General features: G+C 47.3%; 1 protein-coding gene across 8 annotated transcripts in view; it reads left to right on the top strand.

The window, feature by feature from the left end:
• The window catches only part of SOCS6 (suppressor of cytokine signaling 6), a 193,128-nt gene that overhangs the window by 127,169 nt on the left and 42,481 nt on the right, over window positions 1-23,478 (top strand). For 2 of the 8 annotated variants that reach the window (XR_003902442.1, XR_003902445.1), the window contains exon 1: window positions 11-333. The exons of 4 other annotated variants lie outside the window; for them this stretch is intronic. The gene's annotated coding sequence lies outside the window, so the exon portion shown is untranslated. Of the gene's footprint in view, window positions 1-10; window positions 334-911; window positions 1,021-19,101; window positions 19,541-23,478 lie in introns of those variants that run through there. 2 more of the 8 variants (XR_003902440.1, XR_003902443.1) reach the window with 2 other exon arrangements.

The following is a 23,478-nucleotide window of genomic DNA, read 5'->3' as shown; positions in this document are numbered from 1 at the left end:
CGGGCGGCTGCCGGCCCGCCTGCTCACACTGGCGGCACCACCTCCAAGGTCAGCCGGCGCGGGCCCACGCCACGTCTCGTGGCTCTCTGATTGTTTTAAATGAGCGTCAGCACAGAGCCGCAAGCGGGGCCCCAAGTCACGGCCGGGAGACCCCGACCCGAGGTCACACGGCATGTGACCGACGAAGCCACCCCGTCCCCCCAAGTGTGGTTCTAAAGGCATCGGAGACATTTCTAAATTCGTGTGACTGGTTCGGCCAAGGCCTCCCTTGAGGAAGGCCTTCCGCAGTCTGGGACGTGTCCCCTTCCTGGAGAGCCCGCGCCCCTGTCGCAGGTAGGAGAGCCACGGGCAGTGGGCGGCGAGGGGGAGACAGCTGGGCCGCGCCCCTCGCTCAGTCTCCCCGGAGTGCGGAGTGCGGGCCTCGACCTGACACGGCTCCTGACTCTGCCGGTGTGGCTGTGAAACTTACGGATTTAAATGTGCGCGGTTTGTTATTTTTTTTAAATTTATTTATTTTTATTCTTGAGAGAGACAGAGCGAGAACAGGGAAGGGGGAGAGAGAAGGAGGCACAGAATCGGAAACAGGCTCCAGGTTCTGAGCCATCAGCACAGAGCCCGACGTGGGGCTCGAACTAGGGAACGAGGAGATCATGCCCTGAGCTGAAGTCAGACGCCTGACTGAGCCACCCAGGCGCCCCTGTAAACATACAAATGTAAAGGCCATGAGCTTTTTGTTTTAAACTAATTTGTGGCAAAGCGAAGCACCCCTCTAGTAGCGCATGGCTGTTATTCTAGAGAATATTTTAGGTCGTGCAAAAAAGCTGAAAAGAAAAGAATATCACCTTTTGTGAAGGGATTGACTTTATAGCCTCCTCTCCCCATTACTATTTTTTTTTCTTTAACTTTGCCAGCTTCCTGTTGTGATTGCCCATTTTCTTAAAGGGCTTGGGCTGTTTCATTTTGGAATGGAAGTTACCTTACTCTGGCCATTATTTTCCGGGACTCTTTCTTCATCTTAAGGTACTGTTTATGACCTGGGTGAGAAATGAACACCATAGGTCCCGTTTGGAGGAGTTTTGGATAAAGGAGTTCAGGATACATTGTCAAGAGCAGGCCTATTCCTTGTGGAAGAGAATTAAGCAATTTCATTAATTCCTTTTCCTGAATTCATTTAGTTTTCATAAAGTCAAGGATAATCTGAGTTAGAAATAAAATAAAAATAGGAGTAACATACCACATGAATTAAAAGTCAAACAAAAAATTGGGAAGGTATTTAGGCACAAATTTAATCAAGTATGGATATTATGGAAGAAGTCACAGATATTGGCTGAAATATTGCTTTACTCTTTATTCTTAGTTCTTTGTGAAATAAGTCACATAACTGCATCCTGTAGCCCCATCTCTTCCCTCCAGAATTAGGTATTTTCGTAGATAAGTAAGCTAGGGTAAACTAAGACCTGGAGAGCTGTATTTGCCATCATCAGATTAGTTAGTGGCCATTTATTTATTAAAATTTTTTTTAATGTTTTTATTATTGAGAAAAACTGAGCATGAGTGGGAGGGGGGCGCAGAGAGAGAAGGAGACACAGAATCTGAAGACAGGCTCCAGGCTCTGAGCTGTCAGCACTGAGCCTGATGCAGGGCTTGAACCCACGAACCATGAGATCATGACCTGAGCTGAAGTCAGACGCTTAACCCGACTGAGCCGCCCAGGCGCATCATTTAGTGGCCATTTAGAGTGACCTCAGGCATGTGGCTACATGGTGTCATCCCTGTGGGAACTGACTGTCATGGTTAATTTGGTGTGTCCTCTGGACGGGGCTCAGGGATGCCCAGAGGGCTGGTAAAACATTATTTCTGAGTGTTTTTGTGAGCGTGTCTCCAAGAGAGATTAGCATTGAGTCAGTAGACTGAGTAACGCAGGTGCAGATCGCCTAGTTGTTGAGTGCCTGCGCGGCACAACAGGAAGGGTAAATTCACTCTCCGAAGCCGGGACATCCATCTTCTGCCCTTGGACATCGGCCCTCAGCCCTTGTGGTTCGCAGGCCCTTGGACTCTCGTCGGGATTTACACCATCATCTTCCCGCTGTCCCGGCTCTCTGGCCATCGGACTGCAGTGAATTATGCCAGTGGCTCTCCTAGGTCACCAGCGGGCACACCGCAGATCGTGGGACTTCTCACCTTCCTTAACCCCGTGGCTGATTTCTGTCAGAACTCTCCCTCGTGAACGTGCCCGGTAGATCTGTTGGTTCTGTGTCTCTGGAGAACCCGGACTGAGGCAGTGACGGCCTTCTCCTTGTGGTGGAAGTGCTCCCGTCATCATTCCTCATGCGAATCCGGGCCCTCGCTTTGCCTCTTCTTTTAAAATACAGCATCCCTGAGGGAGGGGCGCCTGCGAGCCTCAGTTGGTTAAGTGTCGGACTCTTGACGTTGGCCCAAGTCACGGTGTCATGGTTCGTGAGATCGAGCCCCATGTCGGGCTCTGCACCGACAGCACGGAGCCTGTTGGGATTCTCTCTCCCTCTGTCTCTGCCCCTCCCCTGCTTGTGATGGCTCTCTCTCTCTCTAAATAAATAAATAAACATAAAACAATTTTTTAAAAATACAGCAACTGGAATGCATTTTAAGGAGTTTTGTGTGAATGGGTTTATGAGACCAAGATGACCAGAATGTGCCAACCGTGGGAAAGGGCTTGATATGAGAAAGGGGGAGGACAAGTTAAAAAATTGAGAATACACATGCTGTGTATTGAAGTTTTGACCAGACATAGGTCTTGCACTGTTGATTTATGTGACAGGTCATGTTTAAAGTGTCAGGATTTCTCATGGAGGAAAAAGCCAGAGATAACTAATTGCTTCCTTCTTTTCAGAAAAGTTAAAAATGTGGCTGAACGAGGCAGATTAATTTCAATTCTTTTCAATCTACTCTTAATTTAAAATGACAGCTCCTTGCTAATATAGTGGGAGATGTCTATTTAATAAATTGAAAGATGAGGGTAACTTGTTTTTAGTGTATTATTCTTAGCAAATTAGGAGGTCCTGAACGTACTAGCACTTGAACTTTATCCTAATGAGTTTTCAGATAGTTGCATAATGGTACTAAGAACTTACAAATGAAGAAAGAATTCCCAGCTTGTTGTCTTGGAAAATTTTACTTTAATGAATAGACACAGCTCAGAATGTCTCTTGATGTAGAAACACTGCCACGTTCTTTTTCTGAAAATGCCATCATTTGTAAAAGTTTAATGTTTTAGTGTGAAACTTTCACATTCAGCGTTCCTCAGCAGTAATGAATCCCCAGGTACATGAACCCTAGGGAAGGTACTAAAGAAATGTAGTAAGAGCTGTGAGAGTTTTCTTCTGTTCATCCTTTTGGAAAGCTCTTTTATTTATTTATTAAAATTTTTTAAATGTTTTTTAATTAATTAATTAATTTTTAAAAATGTTTTATTTATTTTTAATACAGAGAGAGACAGAGCATGAGAGGGGGAGGGGCAGAGAGAGAAGGAGACACAGAACTGGAAGCAGGCTCCAGACTCTAAGCTGTCAGCACAGAGCCTGACGCGGGGCTCGAACCCACAAACGTGAGATCTGACCTGAGCCGAAGCTGGAGGCTTAACCGACTGAGCCACCCAGGCGCCCCTTTAATTTATTTTTGAGAGATGGAGAGAGACACAACGAGCAGGGGAGGGTCAGAGAGAGAGGGAGACACAGAATCCGAAGCAGGCTCCAGGCTCTGAGCTGTCAGCACAGAGCCCAACCCGGGGCTCGAACCCATAAACCGTGATATGGTGACCTGAGGTGAAGTCAGATGCTTAACCGACTGAGCCCCCCAGGCGCCCCTGGAAAGCTCTGATGGAAGAATTTATTCAGCGTACCATGTAACGCATCTGTGCGGCACTTTAGTAACCCAGTCTCTGTGTCGTATCACATCACTTCATCCTCGGGACAACGGCGTCCGCTTTGGAGGAAGAATGTGGACAGCATTCTACAGATGAGGAAGGGTGGATTCAGTAGCTTATGTGACTGGATCCGCATCACGTGGCACTAGGTGAGGAGTCAGGGTTTGCATCAACATGTTTAGAGAGGGGCGCCTGGGTGGCTCAGTCAGTTGAGCGTCCTACATTGGCTCAGGTCATGATCTCCTGTTTATGAGTTTGAGCCCCTGCCTCAGGCTCTGTGTGCTCAGCTCAGAGCCTGGAGCCTGCTCTGGATTCTGTGTCTCCCTCTCTCTCTGCCCCTCCTCTGGTCATGCTCTGTTTCTCTCTCTCTCAAAAATAAACATTAAACAATTTTATAGAGCCTGGTCTGGCGTCCTCTCTAGGACATCGTGGTGACGCTCTTCCAGTTTTGATGATAAACTCTTTTTTATCTTGTTTACTATTTTTACAAACAATCACAGTGTTGGCCTGCCCATTGTGCGGGGGTATGTGTTGCTGTTGGTAGGCGGACTGTGACTCAGCAAAGTGATGAACAGTGGGTCACGGGCACTGTCATCCTGTCCCTCGTTCTGCGCCCGGGCGGTGGGACGTCACCGTGGCTTAGAGGGAATGCACATCTTACTGGGGTGCCGTTACAGTTCCGTGTGTCTGTGGGGAAAGCCGACTGTAAGAGCACCGTGACAGGCTGTGAAGTGTCATTCCATCCACATGGCAGCTGCTGAAATGCACAACTTGTGCTTGTCTTCCGGCGCTCCCCTTCCCTGGGGCCCAGCGACTGGTGTGTGCCCCGTTTCTGTTGGGGAGACTCCTTCCCTCCGCAGTCGGCACGGTCTGTGTGTTGGCCCCAGCTCTGGGGACTGGCGTCTCCTTCTTTGGCTAGAAGCTCGCCAAGACCGAAGGCAGACAGAGGTTGTCCAGGCAAGGGCCCTGGTGGGTCTGGCCAAGCGGCATGCTGGGCAGGCCGGTTTGCCCTCCAGTCGCCCCTCCCATCACACCGCAAACCGGAGTAGCATCAGCCAGAGGGAGAATGTTCTCCACGGCATCAGATTGTTGGGTCTCCGGCATCCGGCTCTGGGGGTGATTGGTTCAGCAGTGGAGGGAGCGGTGTCAGCAGTGCGCGGGCGCTTGTGCGCCGGGACCCCAGGGCAGCAGGACGGGGACGGGATGGGTGACGGCTGCAGCTGTGTCTGATTCTCTGCTCTGACTCATGCAGGGGGCAGCTCTTTTCCTCCCCCCTCCTGGGCTGGTAGCTGGGGCTGTGAGATAAGCTGAGAACAGGCAAATCAACACGAGAAAGGGTATACACGCTTATTCACTAATTTTTAATATTAATTTTTAATGTTGATTTGTTTTTGAGAGAGAGTGAGAGTATGAGCAGGGCAGAGGCAGAGGGAGAGAGAGAGAGAATCCCCAGCAGGCTCCATGCCCAGCGAGGCTGGGGCTCGAACTCCTGAATTGTGAGGTCATGACCTGAGCCAAGATCAAAAGTAGAATGCTCAGCTGACTGAGCCATTTTAATTTTTAATATTGAATCCATGGACATCACAGGGAAAATTGTAGATACCCCAAAAAAGCACTGAGATTTGAGAGCTGATGTGCCCTCTAATCAGGGAAGGGGTTGTAGTTAACTTAGGGGACAGATAATGATTTTTAGGGAAGGTGAATGGGTCCATCCTGCCAGGGAGGGGATTTAAAAAACAATTTTTTAAAAACATTTTATTTATTTTTGTGGGACAGAGAGAGAGAGAGAGAGAGAGAGAGAGAGAGAGACAGAGCATGAGCAGGGGAGGGTCAGAGAGAGAGGCAGACACAGAATCTGAAACAGGCTTCAGGCTCTGAGCTAGCTATCAGCACAGAACCCGACACAGGGCTCGAACCCGCGAACTGTGAATTCATGATCTGAGCCAAAGTCGAACACTTAACCGACTGAGCCACCCAGGTGCCCTGGGGATTTTTTTTTAAATGTATATATGTTTGTTTATTTATTTTGAGCACAAGCAGGGCAGGGGCCGAGAGAGAGGGAGAGGGAATCCCAAGCCGGCGCTGTACCATCAGCTCAGAGCCTGGTGTGGGGCTTGAACTCATGAACTGTGAGATCATGACCTTAGCTGAAATCAAGAGTCCAACACTTAACCAACTGAGCCACCCAAGCGCCCCAGGACAGGGTTCCTTTTGGGGATCTGTGTTTAGGCAGAGAAGGTCAGCTCCAAGAAAGCCTTGCTCTGCATCAACTATTCCTTTTTTCTTTTTTTATGTGAAAATTTTTTTTAACATTTATTTATTGTTGAGAGACAGAGAGAGACAGGGCATGAGCAGGGGAGGGGCAGAGAGACAGGGAGACATAGAATCCAAAGGAGGCTCCAGGCTCTGAGCTGTCAGCACAGAGCCTGACACGGGCTTGAAATGTGAGATCCTGACCTGAGCTGAAGTCAGATGCTTAACCGACTGAGCCCCGATTTCTTAGGGGCCTTCAGCTGGAAATAACGGCTGTCCCAAAGTGGCATGTTGTGAGGGGGCATGTCCGAAGCTCCTTCACTCACAGGAGAGACTAGCACACTCCTTTCACTCCATTTGGCTTCCCTCTGAGCCAGGGAGGTCTCAGGATTTGGCCTCTCAGGCCCGAGGCCCTGCAACGGGAGGGGGATGAGGTGGGGACAGGAGGGGGTTGAGGACCGCGCCGGGGGCAGCTGTGTGGGCCTCTCTGTCTGTCCCCTGTCAGCCCCCAGCAGCGGATGGCCTCCTGATTCCCTGCTCTCCGCCGCGGGTGCGCTGTTGGGAACCAGAGGCTCTGCCCGGGGAGAACAGAGTTCCTCTGTGCGTGTGATGAGATGCAGAGGCGTCTGTGCGGAAGCGACCCTCCTGTGACCAAGGGGATGAACGCCCACGAGCAGGGGAGGCGGGCGGGATCCAGTGGCCAGAGCAGAAGCACGAGAGGCGTGACGAGGGCAGGCGGGGTGGGTGATGCCCGTGCTGGGCGCAGAGACGTTGTTTTGTAGCGAGGGTGGGAGGCACTCCTGGCAAGTCGATTCTTACTCCGTTTTTAGGAACTCGTGTTCTGCCAACATGTAGGACTGATGACTAAAGGCAGTGTTATGACGCATTAGAACCTGTTGTAAAAGGAGTTGTTACATTCCTGTCTCCTGATCCTGCCCGTGGTGGGCATCACCTTTTCCTTAGAAAGAACCTTCTGGTTTTCTGATTATCAAAGGAGTGTATGCTTTCTGTAGAGTACTTGGAAAATACAGAGACAAAGAAACCAGTAGTCACCCGTAATCCCACAAAAAGAGGTAATCACTATTAATATTTTGGAAATATTGCCTTTTATTAGTTTTGAAACTGACATTCGCATGGAATATAAAAATATTTGTGACATGCCATGTTGTAGAGATTTTAGATTTTGTTTTTTGCTAAACAGCTGAGCTCAGATAATAACTTGTATGCCATAGTATTCACTTGTATTCTGCGTTGTTAGTAAATGTAAATCTTAAGCATCTTCTGTTGTGAAGTGTCTGTTCAGATCTCTTCCCCACTTAAAACATTGAATTATCTTCTTGGTATTGAATGATGGTTCTTTATTTTGGATGTAATTCCTTTGACAGATGATTTGTGAGGATTTTTTTCCCAGTTTGTGGCTTGCGTTTCGTTTTCTTAGCGCTATCTATCCAAGTGCAGGAGTTTCTAACTTTGATGAAGTGCAGCTTGTTAATTTTTTCTTTTATGAACTGTGCTTTTGGCGTTGCATTTGAAAGCTTTTTGCTCAACCCAGGATTGCTACGCGTTTTCCTTGTGTTGTCGAAGGTTTTATGGTTTGGTCTCTCATGGTCAGCTGTATCCGCTCGGAGTTATGTTTTACATATGGTGAGCCGTGAAGGGATCAAGTGTGTTTGTGTGTTTGCAGGTGTCTACTCGCTGTCCCTGCACCAGGGGACCATTGATGTAGAGCTTCGTTCTGCACTTCTCGGTGCTCTTCTGCTGGTCTGCAGGCCTGTCCTTTGTTACTGTGACTTCACAGTCGTTGTGGAGTGAGGCAGTGTGAGTCCCCAAAGTGTGTGCTCCTCACTGTCAGAATTGTTCTGCTGTGTGAGGGCCTCTGTATTATGAAAACATACATTTTAGGATCAGCTTGTGAGTTTCTACGAAAGAGCATGTTCTCATTTCCATAGGGGTTTCAGCGAGTGTACCGATTGGCATTATCAGAATATCCCCCCGTGCGTTTATAATTCTGCTACTTTTAGCTGGGAGCGTCTTCATGGCACTTGTTCTGGAAAAACGGGAGCTGGGCGAGACCACCTTCCAGCTTTCCTTTTCATCTTGGGATCTTCTCACCATTTGCCCCACACTACATATATTTGCAGAGGTCTTCACGCTCAAGAAACCGGTGGTGATCAGATGATCAGTTGTCAGAGTCTCACCGAATTCTCGCAGGTGCTTGGGTAGCCCAGGGTGGAGGGGTAGCCGGGGCGGTCCCCGAGCTCAGTTGGTCCTGGAGCAGTCACTGCTTATGTCCCCAAGGGCAGAGGCCGCCCAGGGTGACACCTGCACGTGCCTGGTCCCTCGGCGGGCTGGGCAGGCAGCAGGTGCTGTCAGCGGGGCCTCTGGCGGGCCGGGATTTCCTGACAGCAGGGCTGTGGGAGGCCGCGCTCGGCCCCTTCTGGGTCAGAGGTACACGTGGGGTTTACAGCCCTCACTGCTGACGTTAGGAGGTTAGACGCAGTGACCTTGGGAGAGTTTACACTCAATTTAACTTTTATGGTTTCATGAAGTGGGAGTTGTTTTCTGCCAGTCAGTAAAGCAGTGTGCATGCCGCTGTGTAATGGATGTGGATGGGCCGTTGCCGTCTGTCACAGCTGCTTAACTGCGGGGCGGTCTTATTAGTGGGGCCTTCGGAACCCCAGGACCTGTGCCAGCCTCGGGGCGAACCCTTTATCCGTGCCAGCATTAATGCTGTTACGTATAACGGTTGTGGCCGCCTCAGAAGGAGAGGAACGTTCAGAGTCTCTGAAGTTGAAAATGTTCCCCAGAGGAAGGAGGCTTGGAGAATCAGGGATCTGAGCAATCAGCAAGTTCAAGGGGGACATGGCTGAAATGCGAGCCAGGCAATCAAGTGTTCCAGGACATGATGGTGCAGCCAACCTAGCAGGTAAAAGAAACGTTACTGAAGAAATCGGCTAAATCACGCAGGAGAAGCACAGTGCTTAAGGCAAAAATCATCAGTAGTTTAGGGATGGAAAAATGATCATTTTCCCAGCATGTTTGGAAAAAGAAAAAAAAATCCTGAATATTCCTAGTTTGGAATTATCTCTCTAGATTGAGCAGAAGTCCTATCGGAGTTTGTACGAAAGAGCAGGTTATAAAAGGGAGCCCTACCTGGGTTTAGGGGGCTGTGGAAACCTCCCCATAATACGGGTGTGGAACAATCTGAAAGTGATTTTGCATGCTTGATCCTGGACGGCCTCATAAGGGATGGGGAGAAGGTGAGAGCCCCAGGCCATGTGGAATACGGGAAACAACACTCACAGCAGAACTGCCCCCTCAGGGGTGAAGGGTGACATCGAATAAGACCGTGGGCAAAGAAGTCTGGCAGCAGGAATGGACCGGAGGGGTGTGTGTGTGTGTGTGTGTGTGTGTGTGTGTGTGTGTGAGAGAGAGAGAGAGAGAGAGAGAGAGAGAGAGAGAGAGAAGGGAGAGACACCTCTAGCTATTCTCTCTGCCAATATTTAAGTCACGTGATGATTATTATAATGGTGTATATATTTTTTAATTTTATTTATTTTTGAGAGACAGAGAGAGACAGTGTGAGCAGGGGAGGGTCAGAGAGAGAGGGAGACACAGAATCTGAAGCAGGCTCCAGGCTCTGAGCTAGCTGTCAGCACAGAACCCGATGTGGGGCTTGAACTCATGAACCGTGAGATCATGACCTGAGCCGAAGCCGGACGCTTAACCGACTGAACTACTCAGGTGCCCCTATTTTTAATTATTTTGAAAGAGAGAAAGAGCATGAGCAGGGGAGGGGCAGAGGGAGCGGGAGAGAGAGAACTCCAACCTGGGTCAGCCCTGTCGGCCCAGAGCCCGACCTGGGGCTTGAACTCAGAAACCAAACTGTGGGATCAGGACCTGAGCCAAAATCAGGAGTCAGGTGCTTAACCGACTGAACCACCCAGGTGCCCCTACGATGGATTTCTTTATTTATATCATGCTTTACAGTTAAAAGGAGCAGGCTAACATACAGCATCTGCAACTAGTGTGGGTGGGCCAGACTGGTCACTTCCTGTGGACCAGAGAAGACCCGGCAGTAGGTCACGCCTGATCCCTCCCCCAGCCAACCAGCCCCCTCCCTCAGCCAACCAGCCCCCTCCCTGCACTCCTGATCCCCCTCACTTTGTTCTACTCTTTCTTCCTCTGAAGCACCCGCCTTGTGGTATGCTGCTTAATTTACTTACTTATTTGTTCCTTGTCTGTCTTTCCCCACTAGCATGTAGAGGGCAAAAGTCTTGCTTTGTTGCATTCACCAAGGTATCTCACGCAGTGCCTGGTGCATGAACTCAGTTCATAATTGATTGAATACAAGGGGGTTGGAAAGAAAAGAAGGATTCTTCGCTGAAAAGGGAAGGAAAGAGCTATGACTTCTTGTTGCTGAAGCAAGATGGCGGCACAGAGGACCAGTGCTGTAGGAGCTGCAGATCTCTGGTCAGCCTGGGTCTTTCCAGAGCAGTGTCTCTCTGAACAGGGCGTCTTACGATAATTCATGTGTAACCAGCCGGGCTGGAGCAAGGCCATAAGTTGGTGAGCAGCTGTGGGTGTTTATTTTTTTGAGTGTGGAGCGCGGGGAGGAGTGGGGTCCAAGCAGAAGTCGTCTGTCCGTGCTTTTTAAAACAAATCGCTAAAACTCAATCATAATATTCATTTTAAACATGGCATTTGTCCTTATTTTCAAACCACTGTGCTATTATGAAGGGCACTTTGCCAAGACTATATTTAAAATCTGTAGGCTTTAACTAATTTAAGAAAAGGTCCCCAGAAGTGGTGAATGCAAAGGAGTCCTCCGTACCAAAAGGGGATGTTGCTGCCAAGTTCTAACCATACATGTGCCTTTAGTTAATAATAGACTCAATTTACTGGGAAGATAAGCATCCGAGAGTCTGATGGTTCCCTCAAAGTCACATAATTACTAACTGATTTCACTAAGGCGTTGAACTTTCAGTTCCCCGTTTTTCCAAAGAACTTGAATCACAGGAGCAGTCAGTGTGCACATCCCACTGAATATGCAAATGAAGGGGATCTTGAGAAACAACAGGTGCAGTTTCCTCATTTTATAGATTAGGGCACATGCGTGGTATATGAGCCGCAGTCTCTGGAGAAACAGAATCAATGGGATGTATGTGTATACATTTTTCAGTAGGATCTATGTAATATGCATAGATGTGGTATAATAAATTGTTATTTGTTATAGCACATAACGTCTTTATGGTATAGATTTCCTGCAGCAGTCATCAAGCTGGAGACTGAAGGGAAGGGACAGGATGGTTCCAGGCTGAGTCTGAGCCCAGAGGCTGGAGGTGACGGGTATTCCAGCCCAGAAGCAGGCAGAGAGGATGGATTCTCCCTCGCTCAGCCCTGGTGGCCCGCTCAGGCATCAGCGGAAGGGGACCACGCCCACCCACACTGGGGAGCGCCATCTGCCTTACCGGGTCCCCGGACTCCAGGGCTAATCTCGTTCCCCAGACACCTCCCAGTCAGACCCAGAAATAACGTCTCACCACATTCTTGGGCGCCCCCATGGCCGCGACAAGATGGCACACAAAATTAATCATCAGACGTGGTAGGGTGAGCCGTGCCCAGGCCCCGGCGAGCCAGGTCAGGGCTCGGAGGGCCTTGCCGCCCACGTCTCGGCTCCCTGGTCTCTCTCCCTGCGCGCCCTCACACCCTCAGGTCTGCGCGGGGAGAGACCCATGTGTGTCCTGCATCTCAATTATTATAAAACTCATGCATCTAATTCCGGTTTTTGCATATTCAAATAATTGTTAACAAATCTCTGCAGTATCACGTATATATAATTGTCCTCAAATGCCTAGAAAGGAGAAGCTATTTAATCTACATATTTAGAAGAATACTTTAACTACAAATTAGATCTTTCTCCCCAATAAAAGTAAATGGTTCATTACTGAAATTAAGATTTCTTATCAGTGCACTGTTAATCTGTGAATATGATGTGGAAGATGGTATAGTTATTATTGAAGGTCTCAAGTATTACTCAGACAGTTTAGGAAGAAACAAAGAACTGTTTTTTTGATTGAAGTGACTTAAATAAATAGGGTGTTTTCTGTTGCTTTAATCTTGTCCCTTATTAGAAGAAAACTGTTGGATCTTTACATTGGCGTGACTTACTTAAATCATGCATATTTATGTAGGATATAAATTACAAAGATCTTAAAAGCCATTTGAGTATTTAGAGTGTTCTAGAAATCAGGAGTAGAGGATAGAGTTCTCTTGAAGTAGATGGGGAAAATGTGTGCACATCCTAGCCACTTGTGCCCTGGCTCACTGTGACGCGTGGAGTTCACTGAGGACCGCTCCACGCCAGGGCTGTGACGAAGGCAGTAGCCCGGGACACGGACCTGTTAGGAGACTTGACTGAGTCACGTGAGCACTAAGAAGCTGAGGCTTCTGTGACTACAACCCTTTCAAGCCACCATCAGTGCAGCCGATGCAAATGAAAGGTGACACCGCCATCTAGATGCAGGTGAAGCATCGAGGTTCCTGGCCTTGCTCGGTTGACATGGCTGTTCTGGCTCAGCAGGACTGGAAAGAAGCGCAGGAGGTGGTGTTTTCAGCGTGCGTCCCAGGTGTCCCCGAGGCAGGTCGACAGTGAACTTCCTGGAGGAACCCTGCCCTGTGCTCTGCCGAGTTGTCCTCCTTCTGTGCTCTCAGCCAGGCCAGGCCTTTGGGAGCTGGGTCCACTAACGCCCTCACCCACTTCTAGACTGCCATAGTCAGGAGCTACATAAAGCAAGAAATACATCAGTGACATCTGCCTTGGCTTTTGGGGAAGCTGGGAAATGTTAGATCACATGCAGACTCAGGATTTAAAGACCCACCATGATGGCTTGGTTCCTTGCTTTGTTGTTTCTGGCAGTCAGGCCTGGGCCTCCTGGGGGTGCTCCCAAGGTTCCGCGGCCCTTCTGTTTTGTAGCTTCGCCTTCCTCACTAGAGCCTTTGGCTTCCCTGTTGCCCCAAATCCTGCCAGATTGTACTGTGAGTATCCCGCGTCCTTCAGGCCCTTCTCCAAACCCTGCTCAAGAGGAGCGAGCGCTTGTTTCTCCTGCTGTGCTGCAGCTTTGCGCCCTGTGGCCAACATCTTCCGTCTTCCCAAGCTCCCTGCCCCTGGCAGCCATCGGTCCACTCTCTGTGAGTTCAGCTTGTTTTTAAAATTTATTTTTAGAGAGAGAGAGGACGAGAGAATGAAAGAGAGTGGGGGAGAGGCAGAGAGAGAGAGAGAGAGAGAGAGAGAGAGAATCCCAAGCAGGCTCTGCACTGGCAGCATGGACCTGACACAGGACTTGAACTCATGAACCATGAGATCATGACCTGAGCCAAAACCAAGAGTCGGATGCCTAACTGACGCACCCAGGTGCCCCTGTGAATTCAACCTTTTAAGATTCTACATACAAGTGAGATCATGCAGTATTTGTCTTTCTATGTCTGGTTCTTTTCACTTAGCACAGCATTCTTCAGGTCTACCCATGCTGGCACAGATGTCCAGTGTGGTAACTGGGTAGTTAGTAGTGCTGTGTCGGGAACTGGAAGCTTACTAAGAGAGTAGATCTCAAGTGCTCTACACACACACACACACACACACACACACACACACACACACACACGCGCGTTCTCTAAAACTAGGTAACTGTGTGAGGAGAAGTGTATGTTAATGAGTTTGACTGTTGTAATCATTTCACTCTGTGCATGTGTATCAAAACATGAGGTTGTACCCCTCACTTAAGCACAAGGTGGTGTGCCTTGTCCAGGGCCGGGGTCCCGTGTCCGGATGCGAGCTTCCTGTGCCCCCACCGGCTGAGTGCTGGCCGTCGGGAGACTGCTGACCCCTTCCCGTCTCCCATCTGATGAACGTTAACTGTGGGTGAGAATCTCGCTCCCTCACCGGCCTCACGAGTTCCGGAATGGTGGCAGGAACTGCCGGCTCCTTGGACTTTCCACCAGCCACGCAGCGATGTTGAATTCTTGCATCTCGGTGCTGCCTGGTCTCTTATCTAGTCCTATTTATTTTCCTTTCCTCCCTGTCACCTTTCTGCCGGAGTCAAAATCATCTACAAATTTAAATTTGATTTCAGTTAGTTCTCCTATATAATCATAAATAATTACTCTTGTGCAATCTCAATTGGTAGACTTGGTGGCCTTTATTACGTGATTTATCTGCCATCCAGATCCCTTAGTCTGCCAGAGTCTGGCTCTCCCAGGCCATCAGGTGGTCATCGTTTACTCCTCTGCATCCACATTTGGTCACTGGGTAAGCCTGGGTTTGCAGACTCCAAGTCCTAACTTCTGGCTCAAAGTCCTAAATTGCAAAGAAATTCTCCTTACTGATTTTGCATTTCTAAATTTCAAAACAAACCTTCCTTGTAATAATTTTAAAGGTGAAGAATTGTAAAAAAGAAAGAAATAAAAGACCATTCTTTCTTATGTCATTCTGTACCCCAGATGGGATCCTTTTTAGAAGTCTGATGTTTATCCTTCCAAATGTCTTCTGTGTGCATTGAATATGTCAGTTTATAGATATTTATAAACATGAAATGCCATCAATTCTTCTAATGCATACACTTTCCTTCATTTTGATTGAAATAGTCATACTTAACTTTTATTTTTTTACTTTTTATTTTTTTAAATTTTTAAAATGTTTTATTTATTTTTGATACAGAGAGAGACAGAGCATGAGAGGGGGAGGGGCAGAGAGAGAAGGAGACACAGAACCGGAAGCAGGCTCCAGGCTCTGAGCTAGCTGTCAGCACAGAGCCTGATGCGGGGCTCGAACCCACGACCATGAGATCTGACCTGAGCCGAAGCCGGAGGCTTAACCGACTGAGCCACCCAGGCGCCCCCATACTTAACTTTAAAAAAAAATTTCTTTAATGTTTACTTATTTTTGAGAGAGAGACAGACAGACAGACAGAATCCGAGGCGGGCTGCAGGCTCTGAGCTGTTAGCACAGAGCCCAACGCAGGACTCAGTCTCACAAACCGTGAGATCATGACTTGAGCTGAAGTCGGACACTTAACAGACTGAGCCCCCCAGGTGCTCCCGTCGTGCTTAACTTTCATCTAATGCTTCTGGCAGAGCAAACTCTTAGTAAAGGGTACTAGTTGTTATCATATTATAATTTTTACGTGAACGTATTGCACCATATGTAAAACTGCTGACATCGAAAGGATTAAAAGCCTGTTAAGGAAGGTTTTTCTAAACTAGTGGTTCTTAGGTTTGAGATCACCGGGGAGCTTTGAAACCTTCCTGCCTGAGTCTCACCATCAGTGATTTGGACTTAATCCACCTGGCATGTGGCCGAGGACTCAGGTGTTTCAAACACTCCCCAGGTGACTCTGTCCTACGGCCAAGATCGAGAACCTCTGTTCTGGACAGTCATCAGTGTGAAAAAGCAAAGTATAATTAGGAGCAACCCCTTGGCGAATGACGCCCATTCTTAAAGACCTGATATTCATGTGACTTTCATTAGTATGAGGTTTTCTTAGAACACAAGCCAGCAGCCAACCAGAAGGAAACACCCAACTGCCCAGGCTTTCCAGACACATCAGGTCAGTGGGTGACGGAGCGGGAAGCCACCTGCAGCTCTGACGCTAGTCCCTCCTGCCTTTTCTGCTTCTCTGGCCACCAGGACGGTGTGTGGCACTGCCCCCTTTCCACGGGCAAGGGGGTGCTGAGCGGGGTGGGGAGCAGCGAGGGGAAGGCAGGGACTGGCACCCGGAGTAAGAGGTGGATGAGGAGAAGGAAGAGTTAGCATCCGGTGGGAAGGACATTGCTGGGTGGCCACTGTGCCTCTCCAGGCACGCTTTCACGAATGGTGCCAATTCCAGATCCTGCGTCAAGGATGGCAGAGGCCGTCTCCACTCCAGCGAGCCCCGTTAGGGTCCCGCTGCACCCCCTCGGCTCCCCAGTCAGGAGTGACCTGGGCTGATCGCCAGGCAGGCAGGCTCCCCGTCCGTGGGGACTCCCAGCATGCCTCCCTGGAGGCTCCAACAGTGGGGGTCAGTGGCAGAGGAGGGGCTTCCGGGTCCCCCAGGGTTACACCCTCGGAGGGGCTCAGGTGCAGCTCAAAAGCAGCCAATTATACATGCAGCCCAAACTTGTGAAGACACCGAGGTGTACCCTTAGCGGGAAAGAGGTAGAGCTTTCTGTAAGTGATGAAGCCCCTAGTTGCACATTTACTGGTGTTTATTTCGGGTTTGGACAGGCAGAGGGTGAAGGCGTTCCTTCCGGAGGCCGTGGGCACGAAGTGCCGCTGATAGCTGACATTTGCTCCTGGACACGTCGTGCGGGGGCTGGTTCCCTGGACGCTCTCCCACCAGGCAGAAGCATTTCGTCATTAATCGTTCCCCTGTCGTTCAGAGAAGGACTCTCTGTTCTTTGTGAGAGTCAGAATAAAGTGAAAAGCTGGAGACTGACAACTAGGACTTTGTAAGTGTACGTTAGTGTGCCTGCTTTGTGTGTGGATAATTTATTTGTAAAATCTGTTTTACAGATTGAGACATTTTCACCAATTTTCCTTAAGAATTTTTATTGAGGGGGTGCCTGGGTGGCTCAGTTGATTAAGCATCTGACTCCTGGTTTTGGCTCAGGTCATAATCTTGCATTTTGTGGGTTCAAGCCCCGAACCGGGCTCCTCACTGGAAGGCAGAGCCTGCTTTGGATTCTCTCTCTCTTTTTCTCTGCCCCCTCCCTGGTCATGTGCACTTTCTCTCTCTCTCAAAATAAAATAAAATGTTTTTTTAAGGATGCCTGAGTATCTCAGTCAGTCGATCGTATGACTCCTGATTTCAGCTCAGGTCATGATCTCATAGGTCGTGGGTCTGAACCCAAGCTGGCAGTGGCCGAGCCTGCTTGGGGTTCTCGCTGTGCCTCTCTCTGCTCTTCCTCTGCTCACTCTCCTCTCTCTAAAATAAAAAGTGAACTTTTAAAAAAGAATTTCTTTAGCTTGTTTCCATTTTATTTTATTATTATTATTTTTAAATATAATTTGTCAAGTTGGCGTATACAGTGTGCTCTTGGCTTCGGGAGTAGATTCCCACAATTCATCGCTTACGTACAACACCCAGTGCTCATCCCACAAGTGCCTCCTCAGTGCCCGTCACGCATTTCCCGCCTCTCCCGTCTCCACCATCAGCCCTCAGTTTGTTCTCTGTATTGAAGAGTCTCTTACGGTTTGCCTTCCTCTTCCTCTGTATTTTTTCCCCTTCCTTCCACATAATCTTCTGTTCAGTTTCTCAAATTCGACATGAGTGAAAGCATATCGTATCTGTCTTTCTCTGACTGACTTATTTCACTAGGCACAATACCCTTTGCTTCCGTCCATGTTGCTGCGAATGGCAGGATTTCGTTCTTTCTCATTGCCAAGTAGTATTCCATTGTGTATAGAAACCACATTCATACTCATCAGTTAATGGGCATTTGGGCTCTTTCTGTAATTTGGCTATTGTTGGCTATTGTTTATAGCAGCACTATAAACATTGGGGTGCACATGCCCCTATGAATCAGCACTCCTGTGTCCTTTGGATAAATTCCTAGTAGTGCTATTGCTGAGTCATAGGGTAATTCTATTTTTAATTTTTTGAGGTATCTCCACACTGTTTCCAGAGTGGCTGCACCAGTTTTCATTCCTACCAGTAGTGCAAGAGCGTTCCCATTTCTCCACATCCTCGCCAACATCGGTTGTTTTCTGAGTTAATTTTAGCCATTCTGACTGGTATGGGGTCATATCTCAGTGTGGTTTTGATTTGTATTTCGCTGATGATAAGCATCTTTTCATGTATCTGTTGGCCTTCTGGGTGTATTCTTTGGAAAAGTGTCTATTCATGACTTCTGCCCATTTCTTCACTGGATTTTTTTTTTTCAGGTGTTGAGTTTGGGAAGTTCTTTATAGATGTTGGATACCAACTCTTCATCTGATACGTCCTTTGAAAATATCTTCTATTCCATCAGTTGTGTTTCAGTTTTGCTGATTATTTCCTTCTCCGTGTAGAAGCTTTTTATCCTGATGAGGTCCTGATAGTTCATTTTTGCTTTTATTTCCCTTTCCTCCAGTGACATGCCAGGTAAGAAGTTGCTGTGGCTGAGGTCAAAGAGGTTGTTTCCCGTTTTCTCCTCCAGGGTTTTGATGGTTTCCTGTCTCACATTTAGGTCGTTCATCCATTTTGAGTTTATTGTTGTGTATGGTGTAAGAAAGTGGTTCAGTTTCATTCTTCTGCATGTTGCTGTCCAGTTCTCCCAGCACCACCTGCTAAAGAGGCAGTCTTTTTTCCATCACATACTCTTTTCTGCTTTGTCAAAAATTAATTGGCCACACATTTATGGGCCCAGATCTGGGTTCTCTATTCTATTCCATTGGTCTATGTGTCTGTTTTTGTGCTAGTACCGTACTGTCTTGATGATCACAGCTTTGTAGTAGAGGCTAAAATCCAGGTTTGTGATGCCTCCTGCTTTGGTTTTCTTCTTCAATATGACTTTGGCTATTCGGGGTCTTTTGTGGCTCCATAAAATTTTAGGATTGTTTGTTCTATCTCTGAGAAGAATTCCAGTGCAATTTTGATTAGGATTGCCTTGAATATGTAGATTGCTTTGGGTAAAAAAAAAGAAAGAATTTTTATTGAGATGTTGTCTAAATGGTGTAGAAGGAAATGATTCTCCTTTCTCCGTGAAGGTTCTTGTGGGAGGAGCCTGCGTGTACATGCCCGACGGACAGTTGCCCTGAAGCTCATACAAGGTTTGCTGAACTTTGGACTTTGGCGAACTGTCAAATAGCACCCAACGTGGGAAAGGTTCTCTGAAACCGTTTTTTATTGATGGTAATTATAATATCATAGAAGTTGGTGACAGCGATGGACTGGTCAGTTTGGTGAGAGGTCCTGCTGATGAAAGGAATCTGCTTCCCCGTTGTAAGAGACAGACGGGCTTTGGCAAGACTCCAGGTGTAATCACAAGCCCTGCCAGTGACGGGCCCGAACGGAGGAGAGGGTCAAGCTTGCCTGCAGCCCACGGTCAAAGGAGTGGATTCCCATGCGCTCAGACTCAGTTACGGAGGGGAGGCCCCTGCCCCTTCTGGTTCCGTCAGCGCACTTTTGAGACTCTCGGCCTCCACTCAGTGCCTGCCAGCAGGTACACTTGACAGACCAAGTCTGCATCTCCCGCTCTGAAGGGAGCAGAGGCTGCTGCCCAGAGCCGTCGCTGGCGGCGGGGGCTCCCAGGCCACCGCACGATGCCGGAGGTTATCTGGCAGGAACTGGTGATGGTCGGGGCCTGGAGGCCACTCTGAAATCCAGTTTGCTCTCTTCTTGGACTGATTCCGAAGGCTCCAGGATCCGGGTGAGTGTGCTCCTAAGATGGTAGGAGTCCTATGGAGAATCTCTTTGGCACGTAAAGCTCTGGCGAAGGGAAGAGAGCACGACTGCTTCAGTGCTGCTCACGACTGCGCTGACAGGGGTTCGACAATAAAGAGAGGATTACAGCTCTCAGGATTAATGGGGGATTAATCTCCTTCTTTCTTCAATACCAAAGATACAAATGCCCTGAAGGAGAAGTTGGTGTTCTTTTTAAAAAAAAAAGGCACAGCTAAGAATTCTATAGAATTATAATTCTCATAAGGAGATGGTCTTTTGTGAGCAAGATGATTTAGGAGAAATTCATTCCCTCACCAGCTTATGTTCATGATTCATGTAAAGGTTTTTTACTGCCATTCGCGGCCACAAGGCAGCACTAATTTAAGGAGTCCTGGATTCTGGTTGATGAACTGAATCTGAGTTTGGAAAGTAAGTTTCATGTTTACAACTCAGAGGTACCAACGAAATACCAACTTGGAAGTGTTATTAACACTGGTTATTAACCTTTGGGGAAAGAGCTCATCAACATTTTATTAAGCCTATTTAATGTGGCTTTCTTATTTACGGATCGTCACTTGGCTTGTGCATTTCACCTCAGGCAGCATTTTTGGGGCCCTTTATGTGTATTCTCATCTCCATCTTAATAAACAATCATCATTGATATTTAAGACGTTAATATCTAGAGAGAGAAAAAGAGGAAAAATTGATGTTGTCCATAAACTCTATTTTTGGAATAAGCCTCTGGATGAAAAAGAGGTTATTATCAATTTAGGGACCATTCTTGGTAAAGATTCTAACTGTAGGCGTTCAGGACCCTGGATCTTGAAATACAGGGTTGGTAGTGACAAGGCAGTAAGGAAGTGAGAATGCGTATGTGGGGACACTTCTGAGTGGAGTTATTATATATGGGACCGCTGGAATTATAAGTGAATTGTAGCATTTCAGACTCTGGAACCAGCTAGATTTGGTTTCAGATTCTCATGCTGTAGTGTGCTGGTTGTAAGACTTGGATGAATTACCCAACCTCACTAAGCCTCAGTTTCCTCATCCCTAAAACAGGGACAATGAAAATGCCAAGGTTATAGGGTTACTCTGAAGATTAGCTTTTAATGCTCCTTGCACGCAGTACGACCTCGGCAAATGTTTGCAACTGTTTTGGCTACTGTTAGGCATCAGAGTGATGGGTTGAATGAAGGAGCAGGACATCTGTTTCTGGCAGTGACTGAAACGTGCAGCCCTTGGTACCTCCAAGACAGTTTTAAAGAGGATTCGGGAGGACCCTGCCCCAGAGATGTGGGGCTAAGGAGGAAATGAGTTTCACTGTTCAGGGACAGCAAGGTGTAAGCTGTGGATTGAGTCAGACTTAGTTGCCGGCAGATGCTACAGCCTGTCAAAATAAAGTCCTATTCCTGCATAACACTCGTGAAAATTATTTTGTCTTTTGCATTTTTGGCACTGACACTCCCTTGAGTTTCAGCTTTTTTCATTTAGGTTTTCTCTAGGCAGATTAGAGGGCTCTCTCTTGGTGGAGAAACAGTATGGGCCCAAATGAAGAGGATCCACCCAAGTTCACAGTCAGTGCTGGATCAGGAGTGGAGGCACTCAGTATGTGTCTTACGTCAGGAATGGGTGAGTGAGTCAGTAAATCATAATTATGTGCACAGTGCCTTCTTTCACCCCAGGATACCTCTCATTAGCGACTTACCTTCACTTTTCTCAATACCAAGGATGATTTTTTTGCAATGCGTAATTAATTTGGAATCATAACTAATCTATTGATTTAATTAATATTAAAATTAAAAAAATGTTTATTTACTTTTGAGAGAGAGATGAGCATGAGCAGGGGAAGGGTAGAGAGAGGGAGACACGGAATCTGAAGCAGACTCCAGGCTCTGAGCTGTCAGCACAGAGCCGGACGCAGGGCTTGAACTCGGGAATGGTGAGATCATGCCCTGAGCCAAAGTTAGACACCTAACCCACTGAGCTACTCAGGTGCCCTAAAGCTTTGAGTCCTTTTATTATTTTATTTTATTTTATTTTTTTCTTTGAGTCCTTTTAAAACAAAGCACCATCACCTTTTCTGTAAACTAATTAAAGATTTTTGGAACAACTACAAATTAAAGATCTTCAGTTTTAAAAATGGACTAATGGTAGAGAAGTGACCCAAGTGACAGATCATGAAAAGACAAACTCCTTACAACGGGATACGGCTTATACATTTGCTCACCAAGATGCTTGTAGCGTCTACTGTAAAAACCAGGCTGTATCCAAGGATCGAGACGGTCAAGTCACTGCAACGTTCCATTACCGACCAGACGATCAAGCCGTCGGCAAGTCTCCGTTACCGGACGTCCAGGCCACTGTTGGAGGCCGCGTGACACCAGGGGCCAGCGCTGTAGGGTGTTGGGGACTCTTCCGTGACTGTGTTTGCAGATGTCTGCGTCACGTCTGGGGCAAAACCCTTAACCCGAGTGCCAAGTATGGAGCTGCTCGTGACCTCTGTGTTGCATAAATGGGGACGAAGGGAGGGTACCAGATAATTTTTGTTCTTTTATTTTCTTTCTCCTGAAAATACATAATGCCAAAACTTTTATTTTTGATTAAAATTTTTTTCTTAATATTTATTGATTTTTAGAGAGACACAGTGTGAGCGGGGGAGGGTCAGAGAGAGAGGGAGACACAGAATCAGAAGCAGGCTCCAGGCTCTGAGCTGTGAGCACAGAGCCCGATGTGGGGTTCGAACCCACAAATTGGGAGATCATGACCTGAGCCGAAGTCGGATGCTTAACTGACTGAGCCACCCAGGCGCCCTTTAATTTTAATTTTTATTATTACTTATTTATTTTTAAAATTTAAATCCAGGTTAGTTAACATGTAATGTAATAACGATTTCAGGAATAGAATCCAGTGACTCATCACTTACATACAACACCCAGTGCTCACCCCAACAAGTGCCTCCTTAATGCCCGTCCCCCGTTTAGCCCAGGCCCCTACCCAACACCAACCAGCAACCCTCAGTTTATTCTCTGTATTTCAGAGTCTCTTATGGTTTGCTCCCTCTGTGCTTTTATTTTTGCTTCCCTTCACTTATGGTCATCTGTTTTGTATCTTAAATTTCACATATGAGTGAAATTATATACTTTTGTCTTTCTCAGACTTATTTTGCTTAGGATAATACACTGTGGTTCCATTCATGTCATTGCAAATGACAGTATTTCATTCTTTTTGATGACTGTGTAATATTCCTGTGTGTGTGTATGTGTGTGTGTGTGTGTGTGCGCGCGCACGTGTGTGTACACCACATCTTCTTTATCCATTCATCATATGATGGACATCGGGCTCTTTCCACACGTTGGCTGATAGCGCAGCTGTAAACACTGGGGTGCGTGTGCCCCTTTGAATCAGCTCGCCTGTGTCCTTTGGATAAATACCTACTAGTCCTAATGCAAGAGTTTTTGCTTGTTTAGCTCACATTCACTTTGTGAGATATGATAGAGCCTGGAATCGCATCAACAGGAATAATATTTTTCAGGCAGCAGATGTATGTTCCACTGAACAAGCATTTGGGTGTGTGTATAAAAGCAAGGGACTCTGCCCATAGGACAGTCATTCAAGGAGAAGAGTTAGTGGTCAGCAACATGACTATTGAATTGATTTGGTGAAGGAAATAGTGAAAACTGTGAATGAGATGAGATCATCGCCGTTGGCTGTTTTTGTTTACAATATTTCTGGGGAAAAACAGGCTATAAAAGTGCATTTTTTTTTAAAACAGCAGAATATCTTGTCTGCTGATGGGAAAATTATTCACACAAATTTTTACCGAGGCAAAAACTTTTCTTCATGTTACTGATAAAGCCAGTAAAGATGATTCCGTGAGGTCAGGCAGTTTAAGGATATATTAATTTCTGGGCTGGGCTGAACCTG

The sequence above is a fragment of the Suricata suricatta genome, chromosome 14, assembly GCF_006229205.1.
Source record: "Suricata suricatta isolate VVHF042 chromosome 14, meerkat_22Aug2017_6uvM2_HiC, whole genome shotgun sequence".
Classification (NCBI taxonomy): domain Eukaryota; kingdom Metazoa; phylum Chordata; class Mammalia; order Carnivora; family Herpestidae; genus Suricata; species Suricata suricatta.
Note: the sequence above shows the minus strand (reverse complement) of the source record. Positions and strands in the feature narration are given on the sequence as shown.